This window comes from Harmonia axyridis, chromosome 3, assembly GCF_914767665.1.
Source record: "Harmonia axyridis chromosome 3, icHarAxyr1.1, whole genome shotgun sequence".
Lineage (NCBI taxonomy): Eukaryota > Metazoa > Arthropoda > Insecta > Coleoptera > Coccinellidae > Harmonia > Harmonia axyridis.
Genome location: NC_059503.1, coordinates 56,626,682 through 56,651,338, shown reverse-complemented (window position 1 = coordinate 56,651,338; position 24,657 = coordinate 56,626,682). Strand labels below are relative to the sequence as shown.

General features: G+C 37.6%; 1 protein-coding gene across 2 annotated transcripts in view; it reads right to left on the bottom strand.

Annotated features, from left to right (window-relative positions):
• Positions 1 to 23,390, bottom strand: part of LOC123674786 (polycomb group protein Psc-like) — a 145,947-nt gene extending 122,557 nt beyond the window's left edge. The window contains exon 1 of one of the 2 annotated variants that reach the window (XM_045609868.1): positions 22,753 to 23,390. The gene's annotated coding sequence lies outside the window, so the exon portion shown is untranslated. Of the gene's footprint in view, positions 1 to 21,926; positions 22,051 to 22,752 lie in introns of those variants that run through there. The other variant, XM_045609869.1, reaches the window with a different exon arrangement.
• Between the last annotated feature and the right edge of the window lie 1,267 nt (positions 23,391 to 24,657).

The window sequence follows — 24,657 nt, the reverse complement described above, 5'->3', positions numbered from 1 at the left end:
TTTGTTTAAAATATTCATGAATACAACTGCAGAACTTTCAAAATTAATATGTATCACTACACCCCTATTGCCATTTAAGGTTGTAGAGGGGCTGCCACCCTGCTTGAGGGGATTATTTGGCCATCATGTATCTATACATCAATGAAATGAAAACGTGTAAGGTATGGCCGAGGGTATGGCAGTATTAAATTCAATATTTATATTTGTTATAGTTGAATCCTATACATGACAGATCTTGGGGAAATACCATCAGAAGACGAAGTACAAAATCGCAACTACTTTGAGTGAAGAGGTTCGTATAATCGAAATATATTGTCAATGCTGGAGTTGGTATTCGTTACGATTATATAATGAATAATTTCAATAACTCTAACCATATCACTGCATTTTGATAATTCAATGACATTTCACTGAATTTGACTTTTAATTTTTGGCGAACTTCCAAGAATGTTTCTATGGAAATGATTACAATATGGCAGGAGGCGAAACATCAAAACAATTATACCACGTCGTCAATGCTTTATTCACTTATCAATAAGCCGTAACTAAAGAAAATTTACGGATTCTATTGGTTCATCAAAACTTCAGTTATATAATCACATCTATCTGTCAAGTTATTTTGCTGATCGTGTTCGAGTATCCTTAAGTGTACTTAGTTATATTTTTGGTATGGCATTTCTGGAAAACGACCTGGCTGTCATAGCATTAATTTTGGATCAAGAGAAGGAAAAACAACAGAAGAAAATATGTTCACGTGTCATGGAAAACAAGAGAAACAAAATGAAAGTTAATCACGACATTTAAAGAATTGATCAACGATGAAACAAAATTTTCAAATAACGGGTGTTTTTTTTTCGAGGTATATAACTTTAAGTGGGCATTACTATTCAAGATGGCGACCGATTTAAAAGCTGTCAATTCATCATGAATAGACTCACGCCGGCCTGAACAACGCTTGCAAATAGTGCAATTTTATTTAGAAAATAATGGTTCTGTGCGGAATACGTATCGCGCACTACGTCCATTTTATTTTGTTTAGCGATGAAGCGCACTTCTGATTGAATGGCTACGTCAACAAACAGAACTGCCGCATTTGGAGTGAAGCTAATCCTCAAGTGTATGTCGAAACACCGTTACATCCAGAAAAACTGACTGTTTGGTGCGCTTTATGGGCTGGTGGAATCATTGGTCCGTACTTCTTCAAAAACGATGATGGCCAGAACGTTACAGTCAATGGTGATCGGTATAGAGTCATAATTACTAACTTTTTCATTCCTGAATTGAACAACCATGATGTCCAGGAGCTGTGGTTCCAACGAGACGGCGCAACATGTCACACAGCTCGTCCCACAATCGATTTATTGAGAAACACGTTTGGTGACCGCCTAATTTCACGTTTTGGACCTGTGAATTGGCCTCCAAGATCTTGTGATTTAACACCGCTAGACTACTTTCTGCGGGGCAATGTAAAGTCATTGGTCTATGACTCTATGCGGATAAGCCACAAACCCTTGACCATTTGGAAGACAACATTCGCCGTGTTATTGCCGATATACGGCCACAAATGTTGGAAAAAGTCATCGAAAATTGGACGTCCAGATTGGACTACATCCGAGCCAGCCGTGGCGGTCATATGCCAGAAATCCTCGCAGAAATCATATTTAAAATGTAATGCCACAAGATTATCTTACGGATAAATAAAATTCATAAAATTCATTACGAATAATCCATCGTTGTTTTATTGCATATTAAACATTCGTTATTTCTGAATCATTAGTTGAGTTTAGTAATATCATCTGTATCAGGTTGAAATTGATGTAAGTTGTGATGTGTTTTTGTTGTTCCTTTTGGATATTGATTAGATATTGTAGACGAGTAATTTGCAATTGAAAAAATTGGGAATGTACCGTCCGTCAAAACTATGAAATATCTTTCAGAATGAATCGTTTACTGGCGTTTAGATGACTGCAGTGAGACTGATGGTTCTGATTCATGACTGCGCCAACATTATTTGTGACTGATACTTCACGGAACTGACGGAACGGAGACGTGACGTGACTGAAGGGTGTGAATCGACCTAAACCTCGACCTAAACGCTCTTGAGAACGGAGACTCAACAAATTTTCCGTAAAAAAGACGTCGTCGACTCGCGACCGGATTCTTCCGTGAACGCTCGAACCGGCCGATCTGAATTCATTTGCGACCACAATGACGGAATAAATTCCTCCATAAATCAGGAACAATCTACGCCGCTGCCGTAAGTTTACGTGCGCCGTGTTTCGAGGTCGTCCGAAACAAACGTGACATCCCTGTTTGCGTAACGTTACCGCCACTGCATGACGTTGCACATTGGCAAAGTGGAGGAGGTTGCGAAACCATCAGGTAACTAGATGCACCTCCTCGGACGGTGAGAAATGCAAGTGTGTGTATACATTCACATTGACTAGTTTGTCCAGGGAGAGGAATGGAAAGCAATGAGAATCTCGTGTCTATACAAAAAAAATTGTAAAAAAAACCAACGACACGAAATCAGGAGTTTTTGCGTACCTAGTAGTTCGAATTTATATATTCTTGTAAATTTTACACCATATTTCGACAGTCGACATGTGCTTCAATCGAGGCTTCAATATAATCTATTAATTTTTTAACATCCAAACCATAGAAAACATAGAATATCATTCTTCACTTTCATAAGAAGATTTTCTGTACGAAACAAATATAAGAACTAAACCATGGAAGAACACTCTGCGTTAAGAATTGTCTATTTCAAATGAAATCGATCATTTTATTGAACTGTATCTTCTTACCATGAATTTACCATTACAACCTTGTATGTTTTTGCCTTTTTTGAACTCTCCTTAAAAATAATCATAAAAATTCATAACAAATAAGACGTTCTCCGAAAGATCGTTCCGAATGAAATAAAATCAGAAAAACTTGATTATTTCTCTCCGTGTTAAAGTTACATTGCTGGATTTTTGAATACGTCAAATTACAGTGAAAACTGACAGACATATTCTGCATCCGCTCTTAAATGAAAAATGCGTAAAGTATTGACGTGAAATCAACAGCTTTTGAACTCTCGTTCATTCATGTACCAATATTGATCCCTTGGGGACAGCAAAACTGTTAACAAGTACATATACAGGGTTATTCACCGCGATGGCCTATTAGTCATTTATGGAAAACTAATCCTAATTTTGTGCTGAAAATTTGCGTTATAGAGTCTGACACAATGATTTTTCTCTCCAACATATTTTCAGGCCTCTACAACTTCCGGTTATACTGAAAACAGACTACTACTTTTTATTTCAAAAGGCAAACCCAGTATATTATTGCATCATTAGATGACTCATTTAATGACAGTTTCATCAATATGCCATAACCTGTAGCAAAACTCAACGATTCATGAGTCATACAATAAGCTAAGGTATTTGTAACCAAACATAACGCCATCGAAATATTAGTCGATTTGTGTCTGCATTATGAATTTAAAACTCGATTGAACATGTCGGCTTACGAGCCAAATTCCCGTCATTTGCGAGAGGTTTTAATTTTCTGCTTCAACATGAAAAAATTTGCGGTTGAGGTTCATCAAATGCTCTCAAATACCTATGGTGAGGCCGTGAAAGTGGAAGAACATGCCGAGAGTGGTTTCAACGCTTCATGAACGGTGATTTTGACGTCGAAGACCAACATGGCGGTAGAAGAGAGGAGGTTTTCAAAGATGCAGAATTGGGAGTATTACTTGATCAAGACTCGTGTCAAACACAACCAGAAATGGCAGGACCATTGTGAGTGACCCAACAAGCCATTTCAAAACGCCTGAAAGTCATGGGAATGATTCAGAAACAAGAAAATTGGGTGCCGTACGAGTTGAAGCCGAGAGATGTTGAACGGCGTTAGCTTGTGAACAGCTGCTTGCAAGGCCAAGACATAAGGCATTTTTGCATCGCATTACGACTAGATTCACGTCGAAGGCCAAACCGAATATTCACGGTTCCAGGGTCATGCTCGGCATTTGGTGGGATCAGTTCGGCGTTATGTATTATGAGTTGTTAAAACTGACTGAAACAAAAACAGGCGATCGTTATCGAACACCATTAATGCGGTTGAGCCGAGCATTGAAAGACAAGCGGCCGCAATACAACGAGAGACATGATAAAGTGATTTTACAGCATGACAACTTGCGAAAGTGGTCAAGACATACTTGGAAACGTTGAAATGGGAAGTCTCCAACCCCACCCGCCGTATCCTCCAGACATGGCTCCCTCGAACTATCTTTTGTTTCGATCAATTGCACACGACCTGGCTGACCGGCACTTCCGGTCTTATGAAAAAGTAAAAAGTTTAGTCGACTCGTGGATCGCTTCAAAAGATTAGCAGTTTTTTCAACGCGGTATTTGTACGCTGCCCGAAAGATGGGAGAGAGTGATGGCCAGCTATGGACAATACTTTGAATAATAAACTAATAACTAGTTTTTCACAATAAAGCCTCGAATTTCGGAAAAAAAAAACAGCGGAAGCAAAGTTGTACGCCTATGTATTTTATCGAAGTGCCACTTCACGGAGGGCGCTAAAACCGAGATAAATTCGATCTGTCAACGAAAGGAGACCACCCAGAAAGACGCGCTTCATTCCGGCCAATTGAGCGCGTCTTCTCATCGATTCGGCGAAACAATAACGCGCCACCTTTTGGTGAGGAGGAGAGCGCGCTTACACAAAGCAGGCTCCGTCGGTTTTTCCCTCGGCCTTCGATAACGACTTCGTTCCCGTGATTTATCCCTTTTTTTCAGTTGCTCGCGATGTCCAATTCGGGATTCGACCCCGTCTGTTCGGCGGTTTCTTCTCTCGCGGGAGCAACCTCGGCGGCGAATCGAGGGGGGCTAGACGTGCATTATTTTGCGGGTCTATCGATCTCTGCCGGATCGGCTCGAGATGAGATGGGAATTGGGATGACGGAGGTTTCTGATGTTGTACTGTAAGTGTAAGTTCTTCCTCGTTTCTAATAGAAATGTCGTTGGTGAAATACGACGCGAACTCGACAATGGTCCTTTTGTTTTACGATTGTAATTCAGATGGTCCCAAACGAAAGGTTCGACCCCTGATGACGAATTCGAGGTAAAATTCAATATTGTCCGGACGATACGCGGTAACTATCACTTTCAAGTTCGAATTGCAGCTAATCATAATAAATATGGAATTAGTCAAAATCAAACTGACAATAATCAAAATCAAATTGACACTTATCAATTTCAAGTTGACATGTAATGAATCGATTGAATTGTTTATTGATTTGTCGGTAGCAAGTAAATGATTGTGAAGAAAACAAAATAATATTAGGTGTTCAACTTTGCTTCCGTCGTTTTGCGGATGGCTGCAGTGGTAAGTGGTAGTCAGAATAAATAGATCGTAGATGTCATACCATAAGTTTAGGTACATGTTTGTAAACATAACACAATCGAAATATTAGTAGATTTGTAACTGCATCATGAAGGTATTCTCCGAGATATTCTCGATTATGCTCGTACATCTCAGCTTACGAGCCAAATTCTTGTCATTTGCATGAGGTTTTGAATTTCTGCTTTGACATGAAGTAATCAGCGGCTAAGGCTCATCGAATGCTCTCAAATACCTATGATGAGGCCGCTATTAATGAAAGAACGTGCCGAGAGTGGTTTAAACGCTTTAAGGACGGTAATTTTGACGTCGAAGACAGCATGGCGGAGGAAGAGAGATGGTTTTCGAAGATGCAGAATTGGAGGCATTATTTGATCAAGACTCGTGTCAAACGCAACAAGAAATGGCAGGATCATTGGAAGTGACGCAACAAGCCATTTAAACACGATTGAAAGTCATGGTAATGATTCAGAAACAAGGAAATTGGGTGCCGTACGAGTTGAAGCAGAGAGATGTTAAATGGCGTTTGTTTGCTTGTGAACAGCTTCTTGCAAGGCAAAGACGGAAGGGATTTCTGCATCTCATTGTGACTGGAGACGGAAATTTTCAAATTTTCCTTCTTTTGAAGAAGTTTTCCAGGGAATTTTGCTTACTCATAATAAGATTGTGATATACAGGTTGTTTCAAATTAAGTCGGCACCATTGCTAACTCCGTTATTATTGATGCTACGATGTCGGTTAAATGGGCAAACTAGTAGCATTTTTAGTGGTCTTCTCGATGCCGAAAACAAAGAAAAAATTGACAGTCGCGTTGTCATAATATTTCACAAAATTTTTTTTTTCAATGGAACACCCTATATCTTTTCATGCATTTCGTAATAACATTCTCAACAACAAAGCTCATATCACCTTTCTTCCTAAAGTGGAAAAAGAGCAACTTATTTTGAAATATTTATTTCTTTCACTAGTACAAAAAATTTTATTTGTTTTGGCGAATAAACCTCATGATTGTCCAAATAACCATTTTTTGTACTTATACGAATGACAATATTTTGTTACTAATAGCAAAATGAGACAGTAAAAAAAAAGTGCGCTAGGATGTAAACTCGTGAAACCCGTGATCATCAAGTAGCACCACTCAATCGACACCACTAAGCTATTTGATATTAATAGACAAAACGATAATTTTCATCTTAAAGCCATTCCGCTAGCCGCATTCATTTTGTGAATCAATAGTGTCAATAGAAGGGCCCAAATATGTGTTCAACAAGAAAGCGGTGTTTTTGACCATTTACTCGATATTTTATAGCGCTTTATCAAATCAGTTTGTTAGAAATGTTTCCTATTAATACAACTGTCTTATATTCACCTTTACGAAAAAAAGTCAAATGAGCTTTGTTGTTCAGAATGTTATTACGAATCGAAATGCATGAAAAAATATAGGGTGTCCCATTGAAAAAAAATATAATTTCATGAAATATTATGACAACGCGACACTGTCAATTTTTGTTTGTTCTCGGCATCGAGAAGACCACTAAAAATGCTACTAGTTTGTCCATTTAACCGGCATCGTAGCATCAATAATAACGGAGTTAGCAATGGTGCCGACTAAATCGAAATACCCTGTATAAGATTGTTACATATAATGGTTATTCCTCCTGGGGGGGGTATATCCCCCTTATCCCCCTTGGGTACGCCACTGGTTCCATAAGAAAAACCATATGTCCGGTCATTTATACTTTTTTGGTATACCCAGTGTATTTCCAAACAATTTGAGAACGTAACTCTCGTGGAGCCTAATGATACTGCGTCGAATAATAGAACCGTCAATGGTGTAACACCCTGCATAAAAATTCTCTACCGACGCCACTGGCGAAATGGCTGCAAGCCCGGATAAAAATGGCTGCAATCTCGAAGCCGGCCCTACACCTTATGCACCTAGATCACAAGTATAGTATCACGTTGTAAACTCAATTTCCGTCGGACCCCGTATATCAAATTACCGGCAATCGACGGCAATGTGGGTGTTATAGGTACCTCATACGGCCAGAATCGGACCGGGGACCGTAGGCCCAACAAAGTCGAAGTGCGAAAGGCAAATTGGCCGGCCGAAAAATCGAACAGACACGGCGAGTACGAACGAACGCCTGGGCCGCGCGTGTACTAGCGGATCGAAAAACGTCGTCGAGGCCGGAGGCCAACAGATCGGGGCCGAAAACGGACGTTCACGGTAGTAGTTTGCGGGGCATTTAAATTATACACTTAACACCACCGGCAGATGAATGGACTGCCGTTTTGTTAGGCCTCCCGAGGGTTTATTGGGTCGGTTTAGGTAAAACGCGAACAAGACTGGGTAGTATCCCGTCTCTGGGGCGGAGAGAGGAAAAAGGGTTCGTTTTCCGATCTAGAAGTCGGCACAGCGCGCTTCAAATTTCATGCAAGGGTTGTTAGGAGGCGGTTTCGGCAAAGAAGATTTATTGTCTTGGGACATTCTCGTTAGCGTGTGATAGTCGTAAAAATGCGGCAGAATTAGTGAACATTTGGTCCCACATGTCAAACCGAAAGGACCAGGCAGCAACCTAATGGAAAAATTGTTACAGGTTAGGTTAGGTAATGTAGTACGTTTTAGCAGAATCGAAAATGAAGAAAATTTTTTCGAAAAATAATCTTTTTCTCCGATTGACAGCAAATATTTCATTTGCAGGCACTAATTAATCGGCAAAGTAGATATTAATTCTCCTGCCTAGACAGCATTGATTATTTTCAATCCAAATAAAACATTCGACATTTTTTGACAACCAATATTGATAATAATATTGCCACTTTCCTCATTTCTGGAGGAGTAAGTACTTCCAAGTCGCTTCTAATGTCCATAATATAAATATATAGGTTTCGGATATTTTTTCAAAAAAACTTCCAGATAAACCAAAAGTTGTCAAATTATAATTATCATAGACATATAAAGGGTGTTTTTTTTTAGAGCTATAGAACTTTAAATTGCAATAAAACAAGGATGGATTATTCGATTGACATGAATTTCATTTATCCGCAAAATAATCTTGTGGCATCACATTTAAAATATGATTTCTGGCATATGACCGCCACGGCTGGCTCGGATATAGTCCAATCTGGACGTCTAATTTTCGATGACTTTTTCCAACATTTGTGGCCGTATATCAGCAAAAACAAGACGAATGTTGTCTTCCAAATGGTCAAGGGTTTGTGGCTTATCCGCATAGGCCAATGACTTTACATAGCACCACAGAAAGTAGTCTAGCGGTGTTAAATCACAAGATCTTGGAGGCCAATTCACAGGTCCAAAACGTGAAATTAGGCGGTCACCAAACGTGTCTTTCAATAAATCGAATGTGGCACGAGCTGCGTGACATGTTGCGCCGTCTTGTTGGAACCACAGCTCCTGTACATCATGGTTGTTCAATTCAGTAATGAAAAAGTTAGTAATCATGGCCCTATACCGATCACCATTGACTGTAACGTTCTGGCCATCATCGTTTTTGAAGAAGTACAAACCAATGATTCCACCAGCCCATAAAGCGCACCAAACAGTCAGTTTTTCTGGATGTAACAGTGTTTCGACATACACTTGAGGATTAGCTTCACTCCAAAGGCGGCAGTTTTGTTTCTTGACGTAGCCATTCAACCAGAAGTGCGCTTCATCGCTAAATGGACGTAGTGCGCGATACGTATTCCGCAAAGAACCATTATTTTCGAAATAAAAGTGCACTATTTGCAAGCGTTGTTCAGGCGTGAGTCTATTCATGATGAATTGCCAAACCAAGCTGAGAATAAATCACTTGAATCGGTCGCCACCTTGAACAGTAATGCCAACTTAAAGTTATATACCTCGAAAATAAACACCCTATACTTGGCTGCCTAGTAAAACAATTGTTATTTGTTTCGTATAGTGATAAATTGATACGAAATTTGGTAGAAATCACAGTTATTGGAATGGTTGGTTAGTTTGACAAATTATGAAATATCTGACAGTTGTTTTTTTTTAAATATCGGATTTATTCATATTATGGACAGTGATAGCTACTTAGAAGTACTTACTCCTACAGAAATAAGAAAGGTGACAATGAATTTCGATTGTCCAAAAATGTCAAATGTTTCATTCGCATTGAGAATAATCACTTTGCTGCCTAGACAGGAAAAGTAATACTTTGCTTATTGGCTTGTGTCTGCAAAATTAATATTTATGTCAAACGGAAAAAATAACTTTTTTTTTTATTAAAACCTAGGTAAAAATAACAAAAACAAAACGAGATCTTTGACTCTTCGATCGGATCTCGAAGAAATCTATCCGTCAATCCGAGGATCGACAGGCCTCTGCGAAATCGGCCGAAGAGTGATCTTTATTCGCATTCCGCGAACCTGACATTTCAATGGTCCCGTCAGGGGACCTACCTCCTTGCATCTCGGAGAACCCATTCAAACTTATCTCCACGAACATCTTGTAATCCCAGAACATCTGCCACGGCGCCGATCCGGGCACGGCGCGACGTTGCCACATCGTCACCCAACATGACCGGTCGACGGTAGAAAAAAAATTGAGATTTCGACAGAATTTTATTTAGCTATATTATACTCCTGAATTGGAGGTACGAACGAGAGATCCTTCAGATAATTTTGAGAAAAAAGGGCCACAAACGCTTTGTGTTTTCGAGATTACAGGGTGTTGAACGTTGATTCTTTTTCGAGGTTATTTCTGATACCATCTGTACTTCTGGAGATATTCAACTGAAATATGGTGAAAATGAGAGTTCACATCACCTGGTATACTGAGTTCCAATGCCAATTTACAGGGTGATGTTTTTTCAGGAGCAGTTCCCGTTTTTTTCTTCCGAAATTTTGTTTGATGTTCCACTAGTAGTCTCAAAAAATGTGAAAAGGTACTTTGGTTCGGCACTAAACTTTTTTGTTCCCTATAGTTTCGTTGTATCTGCTACCGATTTCGAGGAAAAAAATCAAATAATATTCTTCTTCGCTCTTCTTCTTGGAATCCACAGGAAAATATAAATCATTATAAAGATCCAGTCAGTAAACTATGATGAACAAATTAATTATTTGTTTTGCTCTTCATTTTGCCGATCTCAAGCAATGATTCATAAAGATTAGATAAACATATAATCGAATAAAAAGTAACAAGAAACATCTTAAAATCGTGAAATCAGAGCCTTTGCTAGTCTATGTTTATAACATTTTTTACCTAAAATCTCACCCATTTTCATTGCTACCTCCAATTAAGGAACACGCAGTATAGATTTTCGAAAAATATTCGAAGAATTTTGTTTGGAATATGTACCCCCATCAAATTAAATTTTATGAAGAAATCACTACAGTGGTCCTCAAAAGTTTCCCAGTTCAAGGTAAAAACGGACAAATTTGGCGACATCGGACAAACCCTCCGACTGCTGCATTCCCATCTTTTTCTGGCCCCCGCGGCCGGCCACGTGATCTCGCATCCCAGTCGCCCCTAATCGCCTCTTGTACGGGGGCGGTCCGTTATGTTTGCGTCAGGATGGTGCGTACGTATACGCGTAACGTAACCAATAATTCGATTACGTGCATACGGAAACGGGGTCGTCGTGAAGGGAGCGTTTAATTGGATGTTTGGGTCGCGTGGGCCGTGAAATTTCGGGCGCTTTTCGATTGGTGTCTATAATGCGATTTTCATAGAACCCAATTCGGCGGAAATATTTCCCTTACTGGTGAAGATATTAGGGAACAGAGATGTAGTCACTCCAAACTTTGATTTCTCAATAACTCGCAAAATACCGATACAATCGATGATTTCAAACGTTTTCCAACAAACGCGACCCCTCCTTTTGCAGCTTTAGCCAACTGTGCTATCGATATTTCGGGAAATGACTCATTTCAATACTAATAAGTAGGCCTTTCATGATCTGATCACTTGAATAGCAAAAATCACCTCCACTGAATATCAGAAGATACCCTGGAAAATAGGTTGAAACTCCAATCCAAGAAGCCTCATCTGTGTTCGAAAACAAGACTCTCGCGGCCATACAAGTCCAAACTACCCAGTCACTCCTACTAAATAAGGATTTTCCAAGAGTTTTCATTTTGAATGGCTCGTTATCTAGGCAGATCGGACTTTTGAAGCGGCTATCTCTTGACATTTGACAAGAAAAAACTACGCCACAGTTCGCAAAACTAGAGCACATTTAGAGTGTCGTGGCAATAGTGAAACTGGTGGAAAAATATGAGCTGTTGGAGTAAAGTTAGTGTCAAGAATCCGTATATGCGTCGCTCAAAGAACAACTGAGAATATTGCTTCTGTAATCCATAGTGTTGACGAAAACCCTAGTTTATCGATTCCTCGTCGATCTTCGGAATCAGGCATTCTACAGACGATATTACACCTATCTACACGTAAGACCTAGAAATAAAGTCTATGCCAATGCTCCACAATCCGTTCAAGACCTTAAAGATGGAATTCGAGAAGTTTTTCCATGACATACAGCCGCAAACGTGCAATTTGGTCATGGAACATTTCGTAGCCGTATAGCCGTTGCGGCCATTTGGATAATATCTTTTTTCTATCCCCCCCCTACAGAAAATAATGAAATTTGTACAACTCGCCAACTATGTAACTATCTATTTAAGCACAGTGCAACGTAAAACTGTGCGATTTACTTTACCGAAAACAGAAAGCACGATTAACAACCAATAGGGTATCATCTGTAAAGTTAATCGCACGGCGAATAACCAATGAAACCTTGAATCGTTGCCACGGAAACGAATAACAGCCCGCGTAGCCGATTTTTGACGTTTCGTAATTGTATCGCGATTTGCCAAAACACTTTATGGAGATGAATGTGGTCGTACAAAAAGTATAGTACACAACTCGAGTTTGTAAGACAGTTATGCGCTTTTTCTAGTCGTGCGTAATTTGCTTCTTACAACTCTTTTTATGTAATATACTATTTCTATCGTTAATGGCATACTTCTCTTTACATAAAATTAATAAACATTATTGATTTCTCTTAAAATATACTCTTCTCTTTTTTCAATCAAAATTGAACATTTCATTGAAAAACCCTTTGCGATATAATTCTCATGAAATTAGCTCCTTCCTTCGTCTTTCATTCGACAGCTTTACAGTGAAATAAGTATTTATAATTAGGTACGTTATCATGTTTTTTTCTCGGAATCTTTATTAATGCTTAACGCAGTTTTGCCTGCGATGTATGGTCATCAGGAAGTAACATAATATAACTAAAATTCGGTAATTAAATCGAAATAAAAACTTGAATTATAAAACTTCTCTTTGTGCATTTTTTTCTCAACGACAAAAGTTATTGAAAAGTACCTTGATGGCTTATTTATTTCAGATAGTAGGATATCTCCCCGAATATCTCTCAACGTTGAGTGAAAAATTAACAGTACTGTACCTGAAGTGGCTATGGGACACATAGGTTTTCCAAACTTATACAAGATTAAAGTTTTTGAGAGATCTCAGAGAGGCCTAGGAGAATTGGAATAGAAAACATAAAAACAAAAACATGTTCGCATCGAAATTATGTTTGAAACAATTAATAAAACAATGCTATTGTTTATAGTCGTTATAATTTAGGGTAATATTTCGTGAATCCAAATAAATCTTGCCTTGTACGATTCTACACAGATGTCAAATAATGAATCTTCAGGAACATTATTCATCGTTTAGTCCGATGCAAATTAACAGTTGTGTTTCCTTCTTATTTCTCAATCCATTGTCGCCCGTAGTCTAAGAAACCCCGTTCGTATCCATTACTTCCTCACGCAGTATGTATTCCGGCCTGTAGACGACACAATCGAACGATTCAACTCTCTTCGACGCACCCTCCGCAATAGCACACATGCCCTCCACCCTCCGAAGCCCCATCAATCTTTCCTCATTCAATAATGATACACTTCTCCGATTTCGTCCCCCCTCCTTGCCGCGCTCTTTCCCGAAATTCCCGTTTTCGGCGAAAATCGTCCGCGCCGTACCGCGCCGTCGGTCGAGCGTGGCCGCGCGGACACGTCGAAACCGCCGACGCGGGTTTATCTCGCAGCGACAGCCTAGCAACGTGGCGCGTGCGAAGGCGCAGATAGGGATTCGGGAAGGTTCACCCGCCGAGGGGTCGGTATAGAGATGATGCGTGCGGATTTTGCAATAATGCGGCATGTTGCATCTCGATGTGTCAGCGTTTTCCGACGGATGCTTATTGTGAAGATGCCAGCATAATTGGGTGCGTATACCGGGTGGTCCACATCATTTTGAAGGAGTAAATGAAAATATTTCGAAAACCTTTTTTTTTTCGATGTGTTTGGGGTAGTTAGAAGCACAATTTAAAATTATTTTCATATTTACGTGTATTAGAAAACAAAGAATTCGAAATTGGAATCGCCAGCTCAAAAAATGATGAGTTTCTTCAGATCACTCTATCCTTATAGTCCTCGTTATAGTCTAATAGCCATGGACGGCAGCCATATAGAACCAATAGAATCCCTAAATTTCCCATAGTTACGGCGTATTGATAAGTGGATATACGGAGGGATATACCCTTGACGACGTAGTATAATCGTTTTGGTGTTTCGCCTCCTGCCATATTGGGATCATTTTCATAGTAACATTCTTGGACGTTCGCCAAAATAATAAAAGTCAAGGAAATGTCATTGAATTATCAAGATGCAGTGCTTTTGTTATAGTTATTGAAATTATTCGTTATAAAGGGTGTTTTTTTAGAGCTATAGAACTTTAAATTGCACTAAAACAACGATGAATTATTCGATTGACATGAATTTTATTTATACGCAAGATAATCTTGTGGCATTACATTTTAAATATGATTTCTGGCATATGACCGCCACGGCTGGCTCGGATGTAGTCCAATCTGGACGTCCAATTTTCGATTACTTTTTCCAACATTTGTGACCGTATATCGACAATAACACGGCGAATGTTGTCTTCCAAATGGTCAAGGGTTTGTGGCTTATCCGGATAGACCAATGACTTTACATAGCCCCACAGAAAGTAGTCTAGCGGTGTTAAATCACAAGATCTTGGAGGCCAATTCACAGGTCCAAAACGTGAAATTAGGCGGTCACCAAACATGTCTTTCAATAAATCGATTGTGGCACGAGCTGTGTGACATGTTGCGCCGTCTTGTTGGAACCACAGCTCCTGAACATCATGGTTGTTCAATTCAGCAATGAAAAAGTTAGTAATCATGGCTCTATACTGATCACCATTGACTTTAACGTTCTGGCCATCATCGTTTTTGAAGAAGTACAGACCAATGATTCCACCAGCCTCGCCACCAGCCCATAAAGCGCACCAAACAGTCAGTTTTTCTGGATGTAACGGTGTTTCGACATACTTGAGGATTAGCTTCACTCCAAATGAGGCAGTTTTGTTTGTTGACGTAGCCATTCAACCAGAAGTGCGCTTCATCGCTAATCAAAATAAAATGGACGTAGTGCGCGATACGTATTCCGCACAGAACCATTATTTTCGAAATAAAATTGCACTATTTGCAAGTGTTGTTCAGGCGTGAGTCTATTCATGATGACTTGCCAAACCAAACTGAGAATAAATCAGTAGACAGCTGTTAAATCGGTCGCCATCTTGAAAAGTAATGCCAACTTAAAGTTATATACCTCGTTATATTGTTATATTATAACTGAATATTAGCCTTGGTATACAGAGTATTCCCAAATTTAAGGTACAAACGAAAATGACAGATTCCTCGAATCATTTTTAAAAAAAAATTCGTATAAACATGGACCCGTAAACGATTTTTTTCGAAATAGACAGTGTTAAAATTAGATTTTTTTTCAAGTTTTTTCGATGCACCTTACCTTCACAAGTTATTTAACTTAAATTCATTCCAGTTTGAAGTTTTCATTATGGGATATGCCAATTTTGAATGCAAACCTACAAGGTGCTATTTTTCTGAAACAGTGCCCGCTACTTTCCACCAGGACTTTTTTTTTAAACCACTGGTAGTTTAGAAAATTGCTCGGAAAAATGTAAAAAGAAACTTTGGCCCAGTACTACACTTTTTGGTTTCTTTTCGGGTTTCTTGGAGTTTTGTCGTATCAATTATCCAGTAATACTCAGGAGAATCCAAATTATTAAAAAGGTACAGTTGGTAAGCTGTGATGATAAATAAATTATGTATAAGTTTTGGTACTTATTTACCTGATCTATAGCGAAGATTGAAGCAAATTCGATAAACTGATATAATCATCACAAAAAAGTAGGACTGCAGGAAACACCCCGTATCTGGAAAACAATTAAAGCGTTTGCCGACCCATGTTTATAGAACCTTTTTCCTCAAAATTATCCAAGGAATCTCCCATTTTCCTTTGTACCTTCAATTTGAGAAACCCCTGCATGTAGGTAAGCAAAATCACGAAATGAATAAAAATTTTGTAAATAATAATTCAGTAAGTGGCGTAACTCTAGTACGATATTTTATATCGAGAGGTTCCACTCTGTCGATTTTTTACTGAAATCATCACCAACATTAATTCGACCTTGAATCGGCTCCGAGAGCAATTCATGAATGAGATGGGTCAGCGCACGGCCATAAACGATAAGATTAAGGAAAACCGTCGTATTGTAATCGAAGCGGCACATGTTTCGGTCCCATCTTCGATTATGACACATAGCCGTCACTTCCCGACGGCGGCGAGAGAACAAGACGTCCGTCCGATCAAACAATGCGCCACGCCCTCCGTTTCCACGCGCCCAGCCGGGTAACGAGAAAGAAGGGACTCATTATTACGTCATCGTGGCAGCTGTCAAATTTATCTGCAAGACGCGAGCGTCCGACGTCCGTTGCCGCGACGACATCTAGTAGATGGCAGGTGTACGTCCTTCGACGGCCCATATGGGCTTCGACTTTCCCACAGCGTTGTGAAACGGTGTGGTGGTCGAGTACTTCGACCTTCTGATGGTGACGTCTTAGCTTGACAGGTGAAGAATCGGCAAATTGCACCTTTTGTGATGGATACCTAATAACTACCGAACAAGAGTCTTCTTCATACTTCAAATTAGGCAAAATAACTGCCTGTTTCCTTTTCGCCAACATCCCTAGTCTGGTCTCAAGTTGTCACCCCATATTTTTCTTGGTCGTCCAACACTTCTTCCATTTTCACAGTTCGTGTGTCGTCCATTCGATAATACATCAGAGAAGAATGATAGAGCAAATAGTTTGTACCTTCACACATGCACGTGCCTATTCAAGAATGGATCGATTATCTGTCATTTCTCATAAGATTTAGAAGGGATAAATTTAATGCTCTTGTTGCTCTTACCTAAAGACAAGCCTTAAGATCTCTCGACGCATGGGTATAGAGTAACAACTATTTTATTGGTGTAAATATATTACAATGGTTGAATAAATTATTCGTAATCTCTTTTCGGGCTATCAGTCAAACTTTGGTATACCCATTCATTTCCCCTCTTGCGCTCCAGCGATGACCAAACTTTGTACGGTGTACGAAGTTGTACAGGGTGGGCGAATAAGCGACGTAAGCGGCTATATCTCAGGATCCACTCATCGTAGAGACTTGCGGTAAAAAAATTTACCACTGAAGTTACAAGAAAACACACTGGAAATTGTTATGAAGTTCATACCTTTACCGCTAGGGGGCGTAATAACTACCGTCGAGTAGAAAAATGAATTTTACTCGAAAATGTTTCATGTGAAGTAGAAGAAAAAATTTCATCACTGTAATCCTTGGAAAATTCTTCATTTTTTTGAATTGTCACTTTCGATTTTACGACATCAAATAAGGGTAGGGGAATGAGAGAAATCTGACTGAATGAAAAGCCTGTAACTTCAGTTTGGCTCAACATTTTTGAGCAAATTAGATCTCGTCTGAGAGATAATATCTTGTTGATTTAGGACAAATTATACACATGATGAACTTGTTTTTGCTGCTTTCGATAGGGGGCGCTAAGTAAGAAGCTCATTGTTTTGTTCATTTTACTCCGAAATTTCAAATGTAATGATAGAATTTTCCTAACAGAAACAGATGTTCCATCAGATTTGCATGAAAAAACCTGAAGGTCACAAAACGATAGTTTCAAGCGTTCTGGAGTTATGGCCGAAAGAAGATATTCTTCAACTGATGCACTGCGAAAAACCAAATTGTGTCTTTTAAGTTCTGACAGAAACAGAAATCCCATCAAATTTGTATGAAAAAACCAAAAGGTCGCAAACCTATAGTTTCAGGAGTTCTGGAGTTATGGACGAAGGAAGATATTCTTCAACTAATGCACTGAAAAACCGGAAAAACCAAATTGTGTCTTTAGGTTCTGACAGAAACAGAAATCCCATCAAATTTGTATGAAAAAACCAGAAGCTTCAGGCGTTCTGGAGTTATGGCCGAAAGAAGACACACTTTGGTTTTTCAGTGCATTAGTTGAAGAATATCTTCCTTCGGCCATAACTCCATAACGCCTGAAGCTATCGCTTTGCGCCTTTTTGGTTTTTTCATAAAAATTTGATGGGATTCCTGTTTCTGTCAGAACTTAAAGATACAATTTGTTTTTCGCAGTGCATCAGTTGAAGAATATCTTCTTTCGGTCATAACTTCAGAACGCTTGAAACTATCGCTTTGCTGACTTAGCGCCCCCTATCGAAAGCAGCAAAAACAAATTTATCATGAGTATAATTTGTCCTCAATCAACAAGGTATTATCTTTCAGACGAGATCTAATTTGCTCAAAAATGTTGGGCCTAACTGAAGTTACAGGCATTTCAATCAGTCAGATTTCTCCCTTTCACCTACCCTTACTTGATGTCGTAAATTCGCAAGTGACAATTCAAAACGATAGAGAATTTTCCAAGGATTACAGTGATGATATTTTTTCTTCAACTTCATATGAAACATCTTTGAGTAAAATTCTTTTTTTTACTCGACGGTAGCTATTACGCCCCCTAGCGGTAGAGGTATGAACTTCGAATCAATTTCCAGTGTATTTTCTTGTACACTTTAGTGGTAAAATTTTTTACCGCAAGTCTCTACGATGAGTAGATCCTGAGATATAGCTGCTTACTTCATTTATTTGCCCATCCTGTACATTCTTATTTCTCTTCACGAAGCATATAAGTAGAGGGCAGCACTGTACGATGACAATTTCAGCTATATTCCATACCTTCAGTAAAAACTCAACAAGTCATGAGCTAATGGAATTCTTATGAAAAAAATGGTGGCAACGGGGACTCATTTTTTCGAATATTTCAGCAGAAATTTTTTTTTTCGAATAAACCTTTTCCATTATCGATTCAGCAAATAGTAGTATTATAAGACTGTTCGCAGTTTGGATCAAAAATGTGCCGGGTGTTTATAAGAAGATCACGAACTTGGACAACTCAAGTTCATCAAAACTCAAAATTTTCAAATTAGAACCTATATTTTTTATTATTTCAGTCGATTCTACTTACAAAAATAGAGGGTGTTACTTAAGCAAACCCAATACCTAAAATCAATACTTCAAAAGTTATCGAGGAAGAACTTTAAATGACGAAAAGCAGCAATTTCTAAACGTGTGGAGTAGTCTGTGACTTCCGAAAAACACAGAAAGAAACTAAAATTCGATGTTTAAATAACTAAATTTTACATTTCATGAAATAATTTTTCGTTGGGATTGTTGAAAAATCCATAAACCAATACAATTTTCAATTACGAATAATTCATTACAATTCTCTAAATATCAAATTCATTTATCGAAATATCGAATTTTAATTACTTTCTGTGCTTTTCGAAAGTCACAGACTACCGAGCAGACTGCCCTATACAGTTAGAAATTGTGTTTTTCTTCTCATTTGAAATTGTTCCTCGATAAAACTTAAAGTCGAGCTCAAAGTATTCATTTTAGTCATAGGGTTTGAAACTCGGTTTGAAATAATAAAAAATATAAGTTCTAATTTGAAAATCTCGAGGAAAATCTAGAGTTTTGAAGAATTTGAGTTATCCAAGTTCATGATCTTAAACACCCTGAACCGAGCCCTGAACATTTTTCGTCCAAACCGCGCGAACAGGTTTATAATACTACGTATTTGCAGAATCGAAAATGATAAAGGTTTTCTGAAAAAACTTTTTCTGCAGAAATATTCCAAAAAATATGAGTCCCCATCGCCAACAATTTTTTTCATGGTATGGCATATAGCTGAAATTGTCATCGTACAGTGCTGCCCTATACTTATATGCTTCGTGAAGAGAATGAAGAATGTACAACTCCGTACACCGTAAAAAGTTTGGAAATCGCAGGAGCGCCAGAGAGGAAATGAATGGGTACCAAAGTTTGACTGATACCCGAAAAGCCACGTGGTGGTATTCCCTCCTCTTAACCTCAATTCAATCTGAGATACCCAACTGACTAAATTGAAAAGTGCCTACAGAAAAAATTGATCGTAGTGTCAATTTTTTATATTTGTTAATATTGTTAATACACTCGGATTCCAATATAGGTGTTTTAATGACTGGAATGATATCTATAGCCTATCCGAGAGCCTATCCTTTGAAGGATTCTTTTAAAATATCAATTTGAACCATCAGAAGAGTGTTAAATCTAGTACATTTTTTCGCCACATGCTGGATATCGATTGGCCGAAGAATAATGAGCTGAAAGAATTAATACAGGAGCTACTACCTACTCTTTGTGGAAAGTTTTAGTGCCATTTCAATAAGATCCGTCAAATTTTTATAATCTACAATGATAAAAAGTGCCTCAAAAATATTATTTTGTAGTTTGATTGATTTATTTTCGAAGACTCTCACTCGAAGCAACAGTTCCTAAATGATGACTTTTTACTACAAATATTATCAATTCATTCATAATTTCATTTCACATTTTCAATTGAACATTCAATTTTAAAACTCAGTATTTATGGCGAGATTTATGGTTTTTTATGCTCGCTCTTGAGGTCTTGTCACTACCCAAAAATTTTGAGGAAATAATACCTGGCACACCCATTCTATTGAAAGGAACCGCCTGTTTGGTATTTATGGTCCCTAATAAAACTTAAACCCTCTGTAGAATCCCAGCAAAAATGTAGTTTTGAGCAGATTGGAGGGAGAATGATATAATGCCATATGGTAAATTAGAGTAACGCTAAAAACATTGTGAAGGAAAATGATATGGTCAAATATGAGGATAATAGAAATAGCAACTTAGGTCTCGCTTAGACATATATGAAATATTGAAAACTCTAGGAAAAACTATATAACCACGTTTCAGATTCCACAGAGAAAGTTTGAAACCCAAATAAGGATGACCAAGCATGTCACTCAGTGCATTTTGAGATTTTCAGAATTCAAAAAAAAAATACTGACTTGACGTCGAGAGCTTTTGGGCGCTCGTCCATTCATGCGCATTTGAAGACCACATCACTGTTTATAGCTATTAGCTATAAATACTACCAATTTGCAAAAATACAGAAGTAGTAGTAGTAGGGGACAGGAGACAATGTGTTGGCAATTTTTGGGATTCTTTAAAAATGTTCAGGAGAGGGGATCGGTCTAGTCTACAGATATCGAGACAGATATGAGATATATATCTAATTTATACTTCAATAGAACATTCACATATCAATATGCACTCAAAAAACGAAAGTAAATCGACCAGTAGTTCAAGAGTTTTTGGGCAAGTTCTTGGATATGTTTTCAAATTTAAATTAATTTCAAATTTGAAGTATGAGGTAGAAAGGTCCCGAAAAATTGAGTTTCAATCCGTTATCTCAATTAATCACTCTACGTTATTAGAGAGATTGTGAAGAGAAAAGTGCACAGCTCCCGGAACGAAATTATTATTATTATTATTGTACCTATTCGTAAATTTTCATGAGTCAATGTCATCGAGTTTTACCTACGTTACTACAATCCTAATAATCGATAAACATATAAATAACAAACTTTCTCATAACATTTGATAAAGTTCAACTTTGAATAGAGAATCTAATCAACTTTACTGATATATCTTCGAAGGTATTACTCATTATGGCATTCTTTTCCATGTAAAAACTTCAGTTTCTGCAGAAAACAATATTATCAAGTGTCTTCTAAAGCAACAATATCTCAAACGAATGTTTTGAAGTTATCAAATCTAGAAAATTCCGCAAGATTTGAGTACCTACATTGCTGAAGTTCTCTATTTTCTAAGGAACTCCATAGTGTATGTTTGTGTATAGCCACAGGGAAGATATAAGCTTGTCAATTTCATTGAAAAGTTCAAACCTGCATCGTTAATAGATATTTCACCAAAAAATAATTCTCGTTTAAATAATAATGAAGATGAGACAGCTCCAAATCGAACTATATTCTCAATCTTCAATAAACACATAATGTTGTTACTTTCTTAATTAGAATCTGACTAACAACTATGTATTGATATCCTTATACACGATAGAAATTCATTACTAAAATCAAGAAACGATAACACATTAGAATTATCCAAGTCATATCATGAATATAAAGTGATAACTACTTATATCTACTCACCTCAAAGATTATCGGGCACAACATTCCACAAAAAGATCAATAAAAATCGAGCCAAAACAAGTTCACTCGATAAGAAATGACATAAATCACAGAGAACGTAGTTTGACTTAAAGAGTTATATGTAATAATATTTTGGTGGGGTACATAGAGTAATATTTCACCAATCGACGGAGTAATATTTTATAACTCCGAGGTTGGGTACAAATTGTTCTCTATAAATTTGTCAAATTGTCTACACCTAACCACAAATTGGTCCCTTCTGACGAATTTCCACAGATTTCAAATATTTGAATGTGATTGAAACTCACTTGGCTAGATTTCATCCAAAGGATACAAAATATTTAGGTCTCGATTTAGGTATGTAGGTACGTTTCGAATGAAAACAATGTTAATTCAAACATTTTATCAGGAGAAATTGTTTTGAGGTAAATATTCGAAGGAAAAATCATTCCTATGATTTAATTAATCAAAACAAACGTATTCCTATGGAAAGAAGTAAACCGTAATGTTTCCTGAATTTCAAGTTTTTCTCTACAGAACCCTATGAGCAGGTAGATGAAATAAGAAAAGGATCCTCAGAAGTACATAGTACCCAAATTTCTAGGAATATATTCTAGAAAACCATAAAACTAAGAATTGTCGAAAAAACTAACCAATAATGCGGCGAGAGATGAAACCGACAAGAAATTAGGCCTAACTTTGTGTGAAAGATTGGTACCTAGCAAGAATTGAACGCAACATTACTCTGTAATCTAGAATTCACTTGTTCTAACCACTAAACAATTCTAGCAGCTATTACAATTCGAATTGAAAGAAATTGAATTACCTTGATTTTGATATGTATAATCCTCAATTCCTCATTTCGTTTCACATTCACTACACACGGGGCCGTTTCGACAATATACTCACGAAAATGAATTCGAACTGTCACTTTTTCATTTTTTCCAGGCACCACAGACTTGGTGGGTGAATTTTGAAACAAACTCCACTTTCATTCATAAGCTTCCTTGCACAAAGCAACTGATGGATCACTATTTACTATTTACATTCGCTCAAGTAAATACGATAAGAACGATCGACACAAATGAACCACACTTTAATTCACTTCAAGATCGAATCACGTCTCGATTATTCTATGAAACATCTAATTTGTTGCACACTCACACAGAACTGTAACGATTCCTCGAATTTTAGGCATACTATTCGAAAACAAAAGTGCGGAAACCGTAGAACGCACGATAGTGGACCTTATTGACGAACATAACCTTTAACTTCTCTTATTTAGCCGGTTTTTACCACGAAACGATTTTAATTCTACCGTAGGCTTTCGTCAATCATACTTCGCACTTAACTACTTTGTTATTCTTCAATATTGGCGTGTAATTATTTGCCATTTCGGTTAAAATCGGCAAATTACCAGCGACCGAACGTTAAGCAAAGCACTCTCCGATCTCTCTTGGCAGACTGATGCCGATGCGTTTTGTTGAACGTTGAAAGAGAAGGACAAGGATAGTATATAAGCCGGGGTATGTATTTATTTTCCCCTTATATATTTCAGGTATATAAAGCGGTTGTAAACGCCGGCTGTACTTCTCCTTACTGCTTTTCTATATTAAGACCCAAATACAGTTCGAAAACGATGCGATTCGTTGTCGATTGGTGAAATTTGTTCTTCTTCTTTGGCGTTCTATGAAGGAGAATGTTTTATGGACAGTTTAGGTAGTTTGGAAGCTTTTCTGTGGCATTGTTAATTGATTATATGATAGTAATTTAATTTGCTCGAATAGGATTCTTGAACAGGGACGGATTCAGGACCTTAAATTTTTTGGTATATTTTTGAGCGCTTGTTCTCCGTACCACTCTCTATATTTTCGTCACAATGTTTAAAAATTCATTTCATGGGTTATGTAGTGCTTTCATTTTCGACTATTTGGCCAGACGATGTTAGCCACGAGAAGATATCTCCACAATATTATGTTTTTGGTTCAGCACAGTTAAATAATTATTTAATAGCCCCAATTTCATTGAAAATTATGAGACCAATGAAAATTTCTCATAACTCAAAATTACTGCGTACCTATATTATTAAATTCTGAGAAAATGAAAATATTTGTTGGCTAATAATATGTATGTTATGTATATTATTATGATTAGGAGTAGATGTCATATCATATATTTTGTGAGAATTTTTGATTCAGTTAACTTGTGAACTTGTGAATGAATCCAGGGAGGGGTATAAACCGCTGCCAAAGATTACCCTCCTTCTTGGAGTATGTCCGACCCACCCTCCGAAGAAAATCACTTTTTCCAAAAATCAAAATCAATTTTTATTTCCTTCCCCTAGATGTTGAAATTCCCCCACCCCGGAAAAAATTGTCAACACTGCTTCGGATAAATATGCATTTAAAAAATGTGCAAAATATGGAAAAATCGTTTAATAGATTTTCACGAAACATTTTAAAAAGAGTGTATTATATGTATTAGTGTATTTATAACTAAATTTACAGATTTTTACTGTTACAATTCGATTTGACATGATGTACTAAATTTTCAAATATAAATGTATGACCATTATCACCTGAACTATTTTTAAATACTGAGGAACATCGTTCCACGTCACATAAAAGAATAAGAGTGAATGATCCTAAATCATAAATCCACATCAACATCGGTTTCCTTATTTTGAAAGATATTGAAAATATAAAAAAAAAATATTTCAGTGTTTTTTGCA